At 51.1% G+C, this 13,810-nt stretch overlaps 1 protein-coding gene across 2 annotated transcripts in view; it reads right to left on the reverse strand.

Annotated features, from left to right (window-relative positions):
• Positions 1-13,810, reverse strand: part of LOC119386408 (ATP-binding cassette subfamily C member 4) — a 1,176,877-nt gene that overhangs the window by 896,768 nt on the left and 266,299 nt on the right. The gene's annotated exons all lie outside the window — the stretch shown is intronic.

The raw sequence follows: 13,810 nt of genomic DNA on the forward strand, positions 1-13,810 counted from the left end.
AGAATGGTCCATGTGGTAAAGCTGGCGACGCCGCAGACGGCAGAATCGCGGGGGCAGTGTTGTCGGCCTCTGCCGACGAAAGTCGCTGTCTCTCAAGGTCAGTGCAGCACGCCTAATTTTTTTCGGGTGGCAAGCCATTACTTCGCGACCCCTCGCGCGGATACCGCCTTGGAACAGGCTTTGCAATGCTTCGCGTGCGTTCAGTTCTCAAAGCGGCGGCACTTCCAAACGCAGTTCCCGTAGTCGCGGCGGAAGTGACTAGAAGATGGCTATCTTTGACGCGCTTTCAGCCACCTCTCCAATGTCAGGGTGTGTTCCTAATTGATTACATGCGTGAAACGGTTTTTTGTGGTAGCAGGCTCCCCCACCGCCCGAGCCGACTACGCCTGTTGCGGCTTTCTGAAATGTGTGCTGGTAGCCTCGGTGGTGGTGACAGCTTCATTGAAGCCGACAGGGTCAGACGGCTGAGTATTCCGAAGATGGGGACAGACTTCGGATTCTGAACAGTCAGAACAACCCAAGTGAGGGCGGAAGTGTTTCGGTATCTAGATGACCCGAGAAGAGATATCGCCACGCTGCAGGGCAATACGGCTATGAAGGCGATATTTATTCACTATAACACGATTTGTGCTCGCCTTCAGCGGCAGACCGACTTTGCTTCTTTCGTGAGTGTTGTGCTGAGGTTGAACCGACGCTTTCTAGAAGACAGCCTATTTGAGAAGCCTACACAGCAACCTTCTCAGCAAAGCAGATCTTCAAAATAAATGTGTGCTTTTTCTCAATTCACTGGTGTTCATTAGTGATTCGAGTGATTTGCTTAAAGTGTGCTATGTCTAGCATAGCATAGTTTGTTCGCCAAGTATGTCGATTTCGGTGTCCAATCCTGTTGCTGTGAAATAGTGTACTTTTATTGCAATTGATACTTGTAATTATGTCAAGATTATTACTAATTATGTACTTTGTCCACCCCGCTCCCCTGCAATGTCTTAATGGCGCTGAGGGTACTGTAATAAATAAATAAATGAACTGAACGTTTCGATGCGCTGTCACTTTAATAACAACATTATGTTGCACTAATAAGTGTCTTTGCGTAGTATGAGCATCCTTGAAATAAAAAAAGTATTCCACTATCTGTATCGCTGTAACTGTATTCCGGAATACTTTTTTCGTCTTATTGCAAAAGTATCTCCGAAATATCCCGTTACGTTAAAGGCAAATGTATCTCAGTATCTGTATTTTAGGCTTCCAGTTCATGTATTTCGATATCTGTATTCCGGAATACTCTTCTGAGTATCTCTGCCCAGCCCTGATGCAAACAATCTCATTTTGCTTTGTATGGCTTTTCAGTACGCCCACCAACGATATCACACTCGAGGAACGTGTAGAGCGCATATGACAAGTAATTCTCGATAGCGCAGTGCGGCTAGCGCAGCCAGATCTCGTGCGCACAGCTTCCTCTTAAAATATCCGAAGCATTGCGGGCACATTTATAGCGGGCTGCCTTTTTTTTAGCACGGGACGTGATGAGCAAAGTACTTGTAGGTATATGCATTAGCCTTTATTATGAGTGGCGTAGCCATAAATGTTTTTTGAGGGTGCGGGGTCTAATAAACCTGTGTGCAATAATAATTGCGGGGTGTACGCCCGAAAACCACAATGAAAGATGCCGCAGTGCAGGGCTACGGAAATTTTCACCATATAGGTTTCTTTAACCTACGTGCATCTAGCAAATAAACACACGGGCCTCTGGAATTTCGCTTCCATTGGAACGCGCCCGACGCGGCCGAGATTCGATGCCGTGACTCAGGGTGAGCGCCACTTAGGTGAGGACCACAACTACTGCAGCATCGCGGCGGGTAACCTTTTGCATATTCGTGCGCGCGTTCGTATGTGTGCGTGTATATATATATACACATGCAAAATAAAAAAAAATTCGCGAGGGAAGGGGCGAGTTGGACCTCCCAATCTACCCCCTGGCTCCGCCAATGAATAATATGTAAGACCTCTCAGTTTAAATGGCCTTTTAGGAGCTTGCTCGCCAAGCTTCTTGAGCTCGCGCCTTATCCGTTGCAGGCGGCGTGTACACTAGTTCTATTTGATCCCGCCATAGGCGCAGCTGCGCTCTCTCCGGTATTTCAAGAATGCTCATTAGATAGAGCGCCGCCGCTCAAGGCGGCGCACACCACCTTGGGCGCGTGCGCTAGTTAGATAGCTGAACGCTAGAGGGCCGCGCCTTTTGTTTGGCGCTCGCGTTTGGCGCGCTTCCTTTCTCTTCGCTGGGAGCTCACTCAGTGAACAAGAAGCGAAGAGGGCTCGCCCTTAAGCAAACCTGGATGTGCTGGCCAGCGAAGCAGAAAAGAAGCGGGCGCGCCGTCAAGTGGACCCTGCGGTGAGAGGTCGCGAAGCAGAAGCAGCACGGAAGCGGCGGCAAGAGAGCCCCTAAGAAGTGCGGGCATGGGATATCGCAGTCACGCGCCAAAAGAGGTCGCTACCTGAGGTTGGCGGCGCCGACGCGCGTATGAAGCGCGACGTCCTCGACCACACGTTCGGCCACAGCTTCAACATTGCCACGTCTATATATGATGGTAGAGGAATATGTACGGAGGATTCACGGGTTACACGATCTCCGAGCAAGCTCCTCAACATCATTCACTTTGTGGATATGGCGGTGATTTCTAGATGCGAAGTATCTTAAGGCGGAGCTCAATCCGGTGGTGGTGGTGGTGGTGGTGGTGGTGTGCGGCGTGACCACCCTTACTGCGCATGCGCATACCCTCTCCACACACCTCCTCTCCACTTTCTCTCCTTCCCCTCTCCCGTTCCCCTCTCCACTTTCCCTCTCCCCTTCTCCTCTCCACTTTTGCTCTCCCCTCCCCCTCTTCCCTCCGCCTTTCCACTCTTCCTCTGAAACGCGGGCTAGACATGCCGAAATTCTCTCCTGCGCAACGCCGCGATGAGCTCGAGCGCATGCGCGTCCCCTCCGCTTCTCTCTCCTCTCCCACGCTGCCCCCCTCTCGCCCGCCTGTCGACCGCGTTCCCCGCTCGCCCTGTGAGAATTAACGGCCAGGCTAGATGGAAGATACGACGCGCGTAGCGTCCCTCTTCGCATTCCACGACGCGAGGTCGGTAGCATGCCCAACGAACGCCAGCGGAACGCGATCGTGCAAGTGCTCCGCCTTCGCATCGCCTCATGGTCCCTTTTAGCGGGAGATGGTGTAATTTTTTAAAGACGATAGTCTTTCTTGGGGAATTAAACGCAGAAATTTTGGTCTGTCTTTCTGTCTGTCTTTCTGTTTGTCGGCACGTCCCTCGATTCAGCCACTCGGCCAAAGTTGAACCACTTGCACAAGGGCCAGCCATCGTGAACGGCTCACTAGGTTCATACTTGTGTACATGGTTGATCAAAAAGCAAACATTACGCATATCTGAGGTGCAACATCACTAGGTAAGTATTAGGTGGTGTGTTCCTTTAATAGAAAATACATAGATACGTAATTCTAGAGACCCTAGTTCCTTAAGCTGCGCTGAAAATGCGACTGCGCCGAAACTCGGCTTCCTCCGTGCCCTCTGCGCGAGCTCATTGTTGTGTTTCGGTTTCAGTTCAGTATTGCACTGTACGAGTGCCATGGGCCGCCGCTCTGGCATTCCTGCTTTACCCAGGCGACGTGAATGTAAAAGAGTGTGTGGAGAGTACTCGTTGAGTGCGGAAGTTTTTTCTGCTTCGGCGCTTCGCGCCAAACCGCGTGTTTGGGCTGGCTTGCGTCCCCGCCGGTCGCGTTGGTCACCGCCGGTCTTGCCTGCTGCTGCGCCGGGACTACCAGCCCGCAACACAGCATTCACGTTTCCCGACGTATTGCCAGATGGCGTTCATATCTCACGCAGCGCCTCTTCTATCGTCTTTAGACGACATTTGCAGCGAAGCACGCAGATACGCGGCCAATTTGTAGCGTTACCTACACTGGCCTCGCCGAGCCAGTTTCGCGTGGCTCCTCAAGAGCCGTGCTACGCATGCGCGAGGATCAGTGATGCCACGCAGCAAGCGCATCGGAGCCGTCAGCTCCCGCGCACTCCGCCACTGCCGCGCGCTACTGGCTGCCGCCGGTCTGCGCTTTCCAGAGTGACGTCGTAGCCGAGATAGACGTACTGGCGCAGGCGCGGGCGCAGCTATTCGCCTTCGCTGCGCAGTCGCCGTCTGACACTGCGCTGGAGCCGCTTGATAGCGCCCCTGACTGGCGTTTGCCAGTGTGTTATAGCCACAGAGAAGCAGAGCGCAAATGCTGCTCAACGGCGCAGAAGAGCGGAGAAGCTTAACTCATCGGATCCCGAAGTAGTTGCCTGGCAAAGTAAATATACATGTGCCGCATAATATGTATACCATGTGTGTGTCATTGGAGCAGCAGTAAGCATGATAATCAAGCTAATCCTAGACAATCCGGAAAGCTAAGAACAATCAGCTGAACGTTTGTTAACGCTACGTTATCCTGGCATAGCCGAGGTAGGCCACTGCAACCTTTTTTTCATTTAGGAGAAAAACTGTGTTGAAGGGACACGTCGGCAACATGCTGTCGCCGCCACTTTACGAAGGCCCTTTGTCTTTGACATGACAGTAGCGTTCACGAATACGTAAATGTTTAAGCACATGCAATGAAAAACCACGAAAACACGTAAAAAATAGGTCCAATCATACAGTTGAATGTAAGCGAAATACACGAATTTTACGCAATGATTTACTGGCAACATACAACACATCATATATTGTGAAAACGTACCACAACAAAAAGGCAGCTTATTATAATATAAAAAACGAAAAAAAAACTCCAGCCAGGTCCACGCCGGTAAAACCATCAGACAGTGGAGCTGTGTCCCATTTCGTCAGACATAACATTTTGCTCCGAAGGTTCAGCAAAGTTTTTACCACAGATTTCTTCGTTTATTCTTTGTTCTTGAGGTTAAGGCACGTAAATGGCGCGCTACGACATGCTCATTTACGGCCCTGCTCTACCGCTACGGTAGAGTTCCAGTGCGGCCGTGGCCTATTCCACCTGACCACTCCTCCAAAACACGCATTACTATAATGGCCGCGCTGGAACGCGAGGGTCGTTGCAAGTGCGCGAGTTGCAGCGCTCTGCCGCGGCAGCAACAACTGTAATGCCGCACGCGAGATCAGACGGTGAAGGATGGAGTAAGAGTGCCTACGCAGCCGTGTAATACATGGACAGTGCGGAACACGGAGGCAGCACCCCATAAGAGCCCCAGACGCCGCTCGTGGCGAACGAAGCGGCGGCGCCGCAAGCGCTCAATCTTGAACGCGGTCGCCTGTTTCGTGGCTGGAAAGGCCTGTTAGGTGGTGTGCCACCCGCTTTTCTCTGAACTTGTGGTGCCGAAGTGCACATAAGCAACGCTTATAATCCATTTCTTCAGCAGTAGACGCAGCACAGAGCACTCTCCGCAATGGGGAACCATGATCCACCACGCTTGTCCGTTTAGGGTCGGCTGCAAAGTCCGCGCTGAGTGCCCAGTAGCGTGCATGTATATTTTGGTTCCGTGTTATCATGCCACTGTTTGTCAAAGGCAATAATAAATCGAATCTCTTAATGATGAATAACTCATCCATACACCTAAAGCTAAGCGGCCTAAACTTGATGCAGGATAGGTCTCTCCGTGTATTTAGTACACACCACTTGAGGGGCTTGTCTTGTCCCCATCCAAACAGGTCAGGTGGCGTGATCACGCTCCAAATCAAGTGGTCATTACAGGCCTAAAACAAGGCTAGCAATGCTGAAAACCGGATTTTTATCCGGATTTTTGAGGTCTCAAAACCGGATTTTTGAAAACCAGATTTTTTACGTCTAAAATATTAAAATTAACAAACATTACCAACAAGTAATCTCCGTAAATAAATTAAGATCCCTAAAAAAGTTGATCGTAAGTTTCCACTAAGCCGCGCAGAGTTCATACGCAGTGAACCTGATCGGTGTCATTCTTATTTATTGCTGTAACGAGGTTGAACTTGGCTTTATCTTCGGAGAACTTGGCTGTAACGACGTTGAACTTGGCTTTATCTAGGCAGAACTGTGGCACCCTCCCCCGAAAGACGGTCTCGCGGCATGTTCTGCAGAGCTGCACTTCATCCAGCTGCTCGGTCGTATGGTCGGCGAAGAGCTCCTACTGCACACGCAAGCCATGGCCACACCTCTGAGCTGACCGCACAGTCCCAACAGTCGATAAGTTTGTGTTGAACCAAAGACGATCGTAGACTTAGCAAGAATGACTAAATTCCAACGAAAGGAACTCACGCTGAAACCTTGTTCGGCGCCACCGGTAGACGCACGCGCTCGCTCGGATTCTCCGTAGGCCGGATCTTGCCCTAGAGCACGCATGTAAGCAGCGTGCCTCTCGCGTATACGATCCCCGTGTTCTGGATCTTGCCGACGCAGTCTCTTCTGTTCCAATTCCCTGGCCACGTTTTCCGGATCTTTTCGGTACCGTCGATTTTGTTCTCGCGAAGCGGCAAGCCTCGTTTCTCTGATCGTGGCTTCTTCCTCAGGAGTGTGATTTAGCTGTCGACAACACGTGGCTGCGTATAGTCAGGTACGAGCTGTGCACTACTTTTATAACTGAGCACGCCGTCACTTCTGTTCCCTTCTTCATTTTTAGTGGACCACTGGTGAGTAGTGGCATTCGCTTTTGTTGCCTTCGTCATTTTTAGTCGACCAGTGGTGAGTAGTGGGATTTACACGATTTCTGTGGCACATACCCATTAAAATGATGATAGTATTCTGTGATCGACTCGAAAGGAGCGATTTTGCTAAACGGTTTCGCTGTTAAAAATTTGCAGTGGCTTAGCTCGGCTATGCCAGGATATACGTAGCGTTAGCAAAGGTTCAGCTGATTACTCTGAGCTTTCCAGATTGTCTAGGATTAGTGTGATTGTCATGCTTACTGCTGCTCCAATGACACCACACATTCGGCCACATCGTTCAGAACCGGTAGACCTGGCGGCAACGATACCCATTGGTAACGCTACAGAGCGGTATTTTCTGCTTAACGAGAAGGTTCTTGCACGTTGTACAAACACGCGCCGCGGGTTCACCCCACTCAGGCGCACTTCATGTGCGATAGCCTTTCAGACACGTCGCACACATATCCAAACGGATTCTATACGAAGACCGTCTCGAGGGCCCGAGTCGCACTGGCGCTTTCGCGAAGTTTCACAGTATAGGCAGTCGATCGGCGGGGCTTGACGTCATCGACGGCGTCTTGTTGTTGCTGCTGCAGAGGTGGTCGGGTACGTCGCTCAGCATTCTGGCGACGCCGCTTTGCTAGACGTTCCTCCCTTTCCTCCAGTGTCTCCGCAGCACGTTTAGCCTTCCTCTGTTCATTCTCCGTGTGCTGAACATGCTAATTGCCAGGCAACTACTTCGGGATCCGTTGACATAAGCTTCTCGGCTCTTCTGCGCCGTTGAGCAGCATTTGCGCTCTCCTCCACCATGGCGTTACCCACCTGCAAACGCCAGTCAGAGGCGCTATCAAGCGGCACCAGCGCATTGTCAGACGGTGACTGCACAGCGAAGGCGAATAGCTGCGCGCGTCATGGCTACGACGTCACCCCTCTCGAATGCGCAGAGCAGCAGCGGCGAGTCGCGCGCGCCGGCGCCAGTCTGTCTGCCCGGCCGACGCCAATCCTCTCGCTTTCCGCCACCCGCAGCGGCGAGCCGCGCGCGCCAGTGGCGGAGAGCGCGTGAGATGCCGGCTCCGCACTCATCCTCGCGCATGCGCAGCACAGCTCATGATGACCCACGCGAAATCGGCTCTGGCTAGGCAAGTGTAGTTAACGCTAGAAAAACTCTCGCAGCAACAGCCTCTTGACTCCTGCGCCGCGCAAGTAAGGGTGGACCTCCTCGAAAACCGCACGATTCCTCCTCTCACCATGTCCTTCTCCGGCGCTCCATCTAGAGAGGATATAACCAGACGGAACTCGCTGCAGACGCCACGTATGTCAGCTGCCGTAACAAGCAGGAATTCGATAAAGCGCATCAAAAAGTAGCGCACATGTCGCATACCACTTTGGGAATCTCCCGAGAAATAAAAGTCTTCGGCGGCCCTGCTAAACAGAGCAATAGTAAAAATGAAAGCAGTGGGTCCCATCAAGGAGCCGTTCCCAAGTGCTATTCTGTTCGCATTCCCACGCTTCTCTCTCTCTCTCTCTTTTAGTTGTGAGGCAACGCGCCCTTACTCAAGTGTCTGCTCTCCGCTGTCAGCGGGTAAGTTTGCCCCTGAAACAGCCATCCCAGCGTGTGGAACCGAGGGATGTAGTACTGCTGGTGCCGTGCTAGTAGCACGGACGCATTTCTTAGTATTTGTGGAAAGAGTCAGACAGATGTCGGTGCTGTGAGATCACAAAATATATATTTCGTCTGAAACCATTTACACAGACGTGAACAAGAACATGCGCGACCGTCTTGTGCTGGTAGCTCTGGCATCATCGTCTTTCCCTGGTCGGATTCTTGTAGCCCGCCCTAGTGCGCTACAGGGCCCCTCTTCTAGCGAGGAAGTCGCGGGTTTGTTGCAGGTGGCCAGGGGCAGATCGTTGAGGCGCAAGATGCACGCGGCGAGTACGGCAGTCCGAAGTGATAGTAAGATGCGATGTTGTCGAAGTGTCGGTGTCCAAGTAAGCAGGCTTGAGACGGTCGGCGGACACAGTATCTTCCCGGCCGTTGATGAGCAAACGGAAGTGTTTAGATGTGCGGTGGGTGACCTTAAACGGGCCATCATACGGGGGCTCCAATGGAGGTCGCACGGCATCGTGTCGCACAAAACCGTGCGTGCAGTGTTAGAATTCGGGATTGACATACACACTACGAGCTGTTCGTCGTGGAGGCGGAACCACGGTAGGCATAGCGCTGCGTAGATGGTATGCATAGTCGGAAACGTTTGAAGATACCATGGGCGGGTCACTGAAGAATTCACCAGGAAGTCGAACAGTGATGCCAAATGTCAGATGGGCGGCGCTTATGGAGGAGTCGCTACGAAGAGACGTGCGGATGCTAAGCATAACAAAAGGAAGGCGTTGGATTCGTGATGAACAAAACGCGGGAGCCATGAGTGACGCCTTCAGTTGATGAAAACTTTCCATGATTCTATTGGCCATGGTATGGTACGAGGTGGTGTTGATGTGGTTGACACCGAGGAGCGGAGATAGATTGGAGAACAATGTTGAGTCGAACTGGCCACCACGGTCAATAGTAATGGTGGAAGGGACACAATAGCGGCTAATCCATGGAGTGACGAGCGCTCGGGCTGTTGACTCCGCAGATATATTTTGAACAGGCATCGCATCAGGCCTTCTTGTGAATCTGTCAGTGCAAGTTAACTGGTAGCGATGGTTCCCGCACAGCAAGAAGTGGACCAACAATGTCATCGTGTAGGTGGCTGAAGTGAGCGTCCGGGGAGGAGAACGTGCCAAGAGGAGTGACAGTGTGACGATGCACTTCACACTGTTGGCACCTGAGGCAAGCACGTGACCAACGACGGACGTCTACGTTAATGCTCGCCCACACATGACCTGAAGTGATAAGTCGCTGCGTCGCGCGAATGCCAAGGTGAGCCAAGTATTGTAACGCATCAAAGACTGCTCGACGGAACGGGCGAGGTGCGTAGGGACGAGGACGTCCTGTCGACGTATCACAAACGAGGGTCACGTCACAGTCAGGCACCAAGACGTCAGCCAAGACGAGAGATGTGTCGCGGTTTTGTAGCAGCTAGAGCTCCTTGTCATTCTTCTTGGCGGCAGCCATGGAGGTGAAGTCGATGCTCGTTCGGCCGTATTGTGTTGCACGGATAGCGGCGCGAGAATGCGTTTTGGCAACGGCGTTGGCTTTTCCACTGACGTGGCGAATGTCGCTCGCGTATTCTGAGACGAAGGCAAGCTGTCTGACTTCGCGGGGTGCGTAAGAAGTGCTGGTGCACGCTAAAGCAGACGTCAGTGGATTATGATCCGTAAGGATGTGAAAGACGCGTCCCTCGAGGAAATATCATAAATGCTTCACAGCCAACTAGATGGCAAGTAGCTCTCGGCCGAAGGTGCTGTAGCGGCGCTCGGGAGGGCTGTGCCTCTTGGAAAAGAAGGCGATGGGCTGCCAAGCGCCAGCAGCGGACTGTTGCAAGACGGCGGCGACGGCAGTGTCAGATGCGTCTACCATAACGTATGTTGGGGCGTCGCATTTAGGGTGGGCGAGGAGTGTAGCGCCGGCAATGGCTTCTTTGATGTCTATAAATGCATGCTGAGCAGCATCGTTCCGGGGTACCGGGGTAGTCTGTGTCTTGACGCCCGTGAGAAGGTCGTTGAGAGGCTGCTGTATATCGGCGCCGCGAGGAATGAAACAACGATAAAAGTTGGCGAGTCCAAGAAATTCACGCAGCTGCCTGGTGGTGGATGGCCGAAGAAACTCACGAATGGCAGTTACTCGAGTCGGTAGTGGACGAATGCCATGTGCGTTGACGCAATGGCCGAGGAGGTCCAGCTGCGTGACCCCGAACTCACTCTTAGGGCCATTAACAACGAGGCCGAACTTGCTCAGTCTTGCTCAGCCGAACTTGCTCAAGCACTTAGCGTAGATAGTGATTGTGAGCTTCAGTAGAGGTATGGAAGACGAGTATATCGTCGAGATAGGCGAAGCAGCAGGCCAAGCCACGTAACACCTGGTCGATGTAACGTTGGAAGGTTTGTGCCGCGTTGCGAAGACCAAATGACACGCGTAGATATTGGAACAGATGTCATAAGCGGCCTTCGCGATGTCTGCGGGATCCACTGGGTTTTGGTGATAGGCTTTCACCAGGTCGATCTTGCTAAAAATGGTGCAGCCGTGCAGTGCCGAAGTGGAATCCTCCATATGGTGAATCGGGTACCGATCCAGAACAGTGGCCTTGTTAAAGGGTGATGAACCACTCCTCGGGCTTGGTGTGAAAAACACCCTGGAATGAGTCGGACCCATCCCAGGAATGTATAGCCAAGTAGGACCGGAGATATAGCGATCGCTATTTTTACCCTCTACACTCCCTCTCAACTAGCTTCATTGCGGAGGAGAGAGGGAGCGCCGTTCGAGGTGCCCCACCCAGTGCATTACGTCACCTTGCTTCAATGTTGTGTGGTTTCCTTTCACCGTAACTTGGCGGTGTTGACGGCTGGTGCTGGCAACTAATAGTTCCGGTCGGCTGCTTCTCGCTGCGCGGCGTGGTCCACCGGTATATCGCGTCTGGGTTGCAAGCGCTGACGCGATCTATTTCCACTGATACTGTCGTTACTTCGCTTATGTCGCATTGATACTGATACTTCGCACTGCTCTTGTGGTTACTTCGCTTCGTGACTTCGCTTAAGTCGTTTGTCTATCAAATCAAAATTAAACTAAAAGGAAAAGCCGGCAAGCCCTCGATGTAGCCGATTGGCACGGCATGTACAGTCAGTATACGCTTTTAGATAACGAACTGGACAAGGTGGCCTGCCTCAATAAAATCCCGTGCAGCGAAAACGCGACGCAAAAGAAAAAAAGAAATAAAACGCGATTCTTTATAAGCGGCAGCTCTGAACGGGAGGAAACGAGATGAAATGCCTTTCGACCTTCGGACGACTGCAGCCTGCCTGCTCGACGGCGAGAGCGAGGAAATCAGACAATCAGACGCCTCGTAATACAAGCGAGATTTGAGAAAGCGTCTCGACGTATGCGCGCGCGAAGGAAAAAAAGCAAAAAAGAAGGAAACGCGGGAAGGGAGTCGTTTTAGGCTGGCCCCAGCACCGTGCGTGATGCCAAAACAATGCTGTCATGGGATTACCTTGGCCTTGTGAATGCTGCTTCTGAACTGCCCAGCTGTGTCGGCTGTGTGTGCGCGTTTTGTGCCTGCTCTCGCCGCTGGATGTGAAATGCGTGGTTTCACGACAGTGCAATATGCATTAAAAGGGTGTAAACTTGATCTTGTTGGCATGGCTTCATCGCAGGGAACACAGCAGGAAGGACAGCGCCAAGTCCTGTCAGTGTCTCTTGTCTCGTGTATCTGCGCTGTTCCCTGCTATGAAGCAATATGCCTTACTGCGGGTCTTACTGCGGGTGGGATATGTTGTGACAATGTCCCGGCGAGTCAAGTGAGCCTTCCGCTGTGTATATTACCAAGTAGATGATGGGCACGCTGCGTTCGCGGTAACCTCGGGAACACAATGGTAAGTAATAATTATGTTTCCTCTGTTCGAGCGCCCTTATCGTCGCTCGGGCAGTTGTAGGTGTCGTTTTGCAACAGCGTCGCGTGAAAAGTGCAATGAAAAATCGACAAAAAAGAAAGAAAAGACATTAGGCTGACATAGCGACGATATGTAGTGCGCGTATAGAAATTCCTGTGAATGTAGCACCTGCTTCGCGCGGCCAGCCAATCGATGCGCGGGTGCGCCTTGAAAAAACACGTTTGTACAACATAATTTCCTTCCTTAAGATAAAGCATAAATGAAGCAGAGTGTTTTCAAGGACTATACACGAAACCAAAAAAAGCCGCCATTACCGCGCTGTCATGTGATGAAATGTCCACTCCGGCCAAATTTTTTTCTGTTTATGCTGTTTTCATGCTTGACTTGCTTGTTTTGATCCCCCGTCTCGATGTCAATTTGTGCGTGTTGACATGTGGCATACGTATGGCCATAATTATGGCATAATCATCGCATAATTATGATCATATGATGAAACATAATTATGGCCATATGATGTGACAGACATCCGCTAATTAACAGAGTTTATTATAACAGAGCTGAGCTAGTTGTGAAGTATTCATTCTAAAAAGACAGGGCTTGCAAACACGGACACAATAAAGAAGGCAAAACGTCACAAACGCCGGCTAACCACTGAACAGACGCACAACGGCGTAAAAGGAAGAAGGCACGAAAACTTATCTGCGCATGCCCACACAATAGGCGAACCTATCAATCCTGCACGCGTTGGGGTCTACGTGCAAGATAACTGTTAAGGCATTTGAACGAGGTGCCTCAGAATAATGGAATACAATTTCTAGACATTTCATTAACGTTTCAGAAGAAGCACGTGTGCTGGCAGTATTCTCCTAGATGTTCGAAACCACTGTTAAATTTTTCCTTGAAGCACTCGAACGTTGTAAAAAACGGCATCGCCATGTCTTGCCTTAAGACAGCCCTCACAAAGTCGTGTGAGCAAAAAATGAGTGGTAGCATTAAGGCACAGGTTAAGCGTCTTTTAGATGTAGGGTATCCTCGTGATGCAGTGGCCACTGTCGTTGAACGTTTAAAGAAGTCCATTGTGTTAAGTCCGAGCATGGTTGCAAAAAAGTGATAGGAAGAAACGTGTCGTATGTATACCGTACATTCATTGCGTGTCTCACCGGCTAAAGAAAGTAGGAAGTAGATACAGCGTTAATGTTGTTTTCACGGCTGCCAATAAGCTAGGTAAGATTTGTGCCGCTATGCAGAGGATGAATGACCGAGTAAAAGACAAGAAGCAGACCGATATTCGTTTCGTAAACCACACCAACAAATTCTGTGATTGCCGTACAAGTGTGATTTATAAGGTCCCTTTCAGCTGCGGCCGCTTCTCCGTAGGACAGACGGGCCGATGCATTAACCAGATATTATTAGAACATAAGAGATCGCTAACCGGAGGCTCACCTTCTAATCTATCTTTACATTGCCGAGATTGTAAGTGTACGCATAAATTCGATGAATGCGCAGTGTTGTGCCGGCATAGAAATGAAGAAACGCGCCTGATGATTGAAGCATGGCATATCGAGAATAGTGGTAGCGCAT

Source organism: Rhipicephalus sanguineus, chromosome 3 (assembly GCF_013339695.2).
Source record: "Rhipicephalus sanguineus isolate Rsan-2018 chromosome 3, BIME_Rsan_1.4, whole genome shotgun sequence".
Taxonomy (NCBI): Eukaryota; Metazoa; Arthropoda; class Arachnida; order Ixodida; family Ixodidae; genus Rhipicephalus; species Rhipicephalus sanguineus.